At 38.2% G+C, this 4,890-nt stretch overlaps 1 protein-coding gene across 1 annotated transcript in view; it reads left to right on the plus strand.

The window, feature by feature from the left end:
- The window catches only part of ACSS3 (acyl-CoA synthetase short-chain family member 3), a gene marked incomplete at its 5' end in the record, with an annotated part of 171,505 nt that overhangs the window by 72,016 nt on the left and 94,599 nt on the right, over positions 1-4,890 (plus strand). The window lies entirely within an intron of this gene.

Here is a 4,890-nt window from a genome sequence, read left to right on the forward strand (position 1 = left end):
TGATTTTTGATCTAGGGGAGTGTAATTCTTTGTTATAAATACAAGTTCAAGAATTGGTCTAGAGAGTTTGAACAACAAGCAATTTATCCTGAGTATTGAACCCTTTGATTTTTAGTACTGAAGACACTCAGGATTTTTAAATCTGCTTACCATGAAAGGTGTCTTCACAGAACAAAGTTAAAAGCATCAATATTTATGAATATGTCAGATAACAAATTCCACTTCTGCCTGGTATTGCCAAATAATACTGTTTCTTTATATAATTTCATAACAGCTTGCAATATCATCTTCCTATTCATCTTTATTAGAGGGTTCAACATTCATTGAGTCATAGCATTTTAGTGGGGTAAGGAATGTTCACAATCACTCACATCCGAGAGGACAGTGGCCTTTTGGTTAATATTAGTTCTCTATAGCATCACAGTTATAAAAACATAAATGGCTAATCTTAAAAAAGGAAAATTAAGATGTTCCATATAAACTCACTTGCTGTGAATAAGAAAACAGACAGTTGGTAAATATAATCTTGCTGAGGAGAGAGACCATGTTTTATGACATTTTAGTCTATCATTGTCTGCTTTGTGTGTAGTTGCTGCTTATAAATGTCTGTTGAGTGCATAAATAAATAAATAAATACATAAATAAATAAAGGCATATACATAAAGTTATTCGTGTCATTGTAGAATCAAAGCCTTAGCATTCTTTTGGAAAACAACTTTGGTCATTAGAAAAATAAATATTTGTTATACCGAAGACTCTTAAGGCTTGTTCAAGTGATCTGCTATACAAAGTCCTTACCCTCCACTTTTTGCAATTTTACATTATGTGCCAGTCACATAGAGTCCAGCTGAATGCTTGGCTGTAAAACAAAGGCAAGTTTTAATGTAATATAAAATTTTCAAAATAAAAGGAACCCCTGACCTTGAAAACATAACCAAAAACAAAACAAAAAGAAACAGAAAGTCATTTTAGCTCCTTAAAAGCCATAGGAGGGTGTGTGCAGGAGGCAGCCGTTGGATGATTCTCTCTTATCATTGATGTTTCTAACTCTCTCCTTCTACCTTCCTCTCTGAAACAATAGGAACATATTTAAAAAAATAAAATAAAAGCCTGAAGTAATCTTATAAGAGCATTTGTATCACCTCAATATTTTAAATTACTCTGAAACTCACTGTGGCCTCTTCTGATCCTTTGTGGGAGGATCAGAAGAAGAACTTAGAAACTCAAAACGGACTCAGCCAGTGTAGTAGAAAAAAAAGAAAACAATATAGAGAGCATTAAATCTAATAAGTGGTGGTTCCAAATAAGGACATATCCTAGTTATTACAGGGTTTCTCTGGGTCAAGAATTTCTCTTCTAGATTTCTAGATGCTCAAACTGAAGATCATTTGAAGTTCTAATTATTCTCATTTACCCTTACTGAAGATACTGAAGATAATCTGTTTCAGTGATTGGCAAAGGCTTTAATTGTTTGGTGATCTTTAGTGACATTGAATTTAGCTCAATTCAATATACATTCATTGAGTTTTCATTCTGGACTAAACAAGATAAAAATATGAGTAAACCACAGTCCCTTCAGTCTAGTGGGGTTAAAAAAATATATATATATACAGATAATGAAAGATAGACTGTATTTTTTTAAAGAAATACATTTATTTTTTTAGAGAAAGAGAGAATGAGCGAGAGAGAAGCATCAATTTGTTATTCCACTTATTTATAAATTCACTAAAGGCCCAGTGCACGAAATTCTTGCACTGGATGGGGGCGTCCCTCAGCCCAGCCTGCACCCTTTTGCAGTCTGGGAACCCTCAAGGGATGTCCAACTAATGGCTTAGCCTTGGGGAGCAGGCCTAAGTTGTCAGTCGGACATCCTTAGTACTGCCACGGAGGCAGGAGAGGCTCCCACCACTGTTGCTGCACTCACCAGCCGTGAGCCCGGCTTCTGGCTGAGCAGTGCTCCCCCTGTGGGAGTGCACTGACCACCAGAGGGCAGTTCCTGCATTGAGCGTCTGCCCCCTGGTGGTCAGTGTGTGTAATAGCAACCGGTCGTTCCAATGTTCAGTCAATTTGCATATTAGCCTTTTATTATATAGGATTCGTTAATTCTTGTATGTGCCTTGACCAGGGATCAAACTCACCACCTGGGCATATTGGGACAATACTCTAACCAACTGAGCTACTCAGCCAGGGCTGAATGGTGCTCTTGCTCTGAGAGGACAAAGCTGTTTCTTTCCAGTAAAAGATGAAATTCAATGGTACCTGAAAGATCACATTCAATTTATTCACCAAATATTATTGAACACACACATAGGTGTTTGACTCTCCTTTTAGAAGTTTATATTTTCTAACTGGGACACAGGCACTAAACAAAGAGCTCTGCAATATAAGTGTTATTAAGAAACATAAAGTGGGGTAAGGGGGCAGAGTGATGGGAAAAGTGGGAGTACATTTCTATCAGAGAAAGCTCTTGATGAGGTGACACTGGAAGGATGAATAGAACTTCAGAGAGTGACATCACAGCGAGGAGGGCATCCCAGGCAGAGTGGGCCAGCATAAGCAAAGGCAGGAGTGTGTAAGGGAGCTTTCAGATGGATAGTGCCGGCGGTGCAAGGGAAGAAGAAATGGCTAGATATATAGGTGAGAGCCAGGCACCCTAAGTAAGAAGTTTAGGTTCATATTCTGTATGTAAGGAATGGAGGGCACTAATATTTTTTAAGCAGGAGAAAAAACATGAAGGAAGGTAATCCTTGCAACATTTTATTGGAAATATAAGCACATATAAACAACAGAGGCAAGGAAATTCCAGGTTGTTTTATTAGTTTAGGTCCTAAACTTTAGGACTTTACTTAGGACAGCTCACTTAATAGGGAGGGATCAAATTTGGTTCAAGGATAGGATTGGTGCAGAGGAGGAGTCCAAGACTTTGAACCTGAGAACATGGGATAACTTTTGAACATTTCCTGAGCTAGAAACACAGGAGGATGGATTAGGGCTGGAGAGAGTTGTTTTTTTTGTTGTTGTTGTTTTTTAACATATTGAGTGTGATGTGTCATTTTTAACATGAAGATGCCTAGTCAATAGTTGGAGGTGAAGATCTGAGTCTAAGAAATACATCTGAGCTTGTAGATAGACCCTTGTGGGTCACCAGTATGAAGTCTGGTGTTTACATTATGGGAGTAGGTAGATTTTGGAAAGTTGGATGTGTGGGATGGCAAGAGAAAATAATCATCTCTCAAGATCACTCAGAAATACTTATCTCATCTCTTTAGTGAACTTTAGAATTTCAAATGCCTTGAGATTATACATTGCCAAAAATCATTTCTTAAAGATAAATATCACATGATCTCGCTCATTTATGGAATATAATGAACAACATAAACTGATGAACAAAAACAGATCTAGAGACAGAGAAGCATTGATCAGACTGTCAAACCTCAGAGGGAAGGTAGGGGAGGGTGGGGGTAAGGGGGAGAGATCAACTTAATTTGCATATACTCACTGATTAGCCAATGAAAAGGGTAGCGGTCGTACGCCAATTACCATGTTTCTCTTTTATTAGTGTAGATTCGTTAATTCTTGTATGTGCCCTGACCAGGGATCAAACTCACCACCTGAGCATATTGGGACAATACTCTAACCAACTGAGCTACTCAGCCAGGGCTGAATGGTGCTCTTGCTCTGAGAGGACAAAGCTGTTTCTTTCCAGTAAAAGATGAAATTCAATGGTACCTGAAAGATCACATTCAATTTATTCACCAAATATTATTGAACACACACATAGGTGTTTGACTCTCTTTTTAGAAGTTTATATTCTCGAACTGGGACACAGGCACTAAACAAAGAGCTCTGCAATATAAGTGTTATTAAGAAACATAAAGTGGGGTAAGGGGGCAGAGTGATGGGAAAAGTGGGAGTACATTTCTATCAGAGAAAGCTCTTGATGAGGTGACACTGGAAGGATCAATAGAACTTCAGAGAGTGACATCACAGCGAGGAGGGCATCCCAGGCAGAGTGGGCCAGCATAAGCAAAGGCAGGAGTGTGTAAGGGAGCTTTCAGATGGATAGTGCCGGCGGTGCAAGGGAAGAAGAAATGGCTAGATATATAGGTGAGAGCCAGGCACCCTAAGTAAGAAGTTTAGGTTCATATTCTGTATGTAAGGAATGGAGGGCACTAATATTTTTTAAGCAGGAGAAAAAACATGAAGGAAGGTAATCCTTGCAACATTTTATTGGAAATATAAGCACATATAAACAACAGAGGCAAGGAAATTCCAGGTTGTTTTATTAGTTTAGGTCCTAAACTTTAGGACTTTACTTAGGACAGCTCACTTAATAGGGAGGGATCAAATTTGGTTCAAGGATAGGATTGGTGCAGAGGAGGAGTCCAAGACTTTGAACCTGAGAACATGGGATAACTTTTGAACATTTCCTGAGCTAGAAACACAGGAGGATGGATTAGGGCTGGAGAGAGTTGTTTTTTTTGTTGTTGTTGTTTTTTAACATATTGAGTGTGATGTGTCATTTTTAACATGAAGATGCCTAGTCAATAGTTGGAGGTGAAGATCTGAGTCTAAGAAATACATCTGAGCTTGTAGATAGACCCTTGTGGGTCACCAGTATGAAGTCTGGTGTTTACATTATGGGAGTAGGTAGATTTTGGAAAGTTGGATGTGTGGGATGGCAAGAGAAAATAATCATCTCTCAAGATCACTCAGAAATACTTATCTCATCTCTTTAGTGAACTTTAGAATTTCAAATGCCTTGAGATTATACATTGCCAAAAATCATTTCTTAAAGATAAATATCACATGATCTCGCTCATTTATGGAATATAATGAACAACATAAACTGATGAACAAAAACAGATCTAGAGACAGAGAAGCATTGAT

The sequence above is a fragment of the Myotis brandtii genome, unplaced genomic scaffold (assembly GCF_000412655.1).
Source record: "Myotis brandtii unplaced genomic scaffold, ASM41265v1 scaffold82, whole genome shotgun sequence".
Classification (NCBI taxonomy): Eukaryota; Metazoa; Chordata; class Mammalia; order Chiroptera; family Vespertilionidae; genus Myotis; species Myotis brandtii.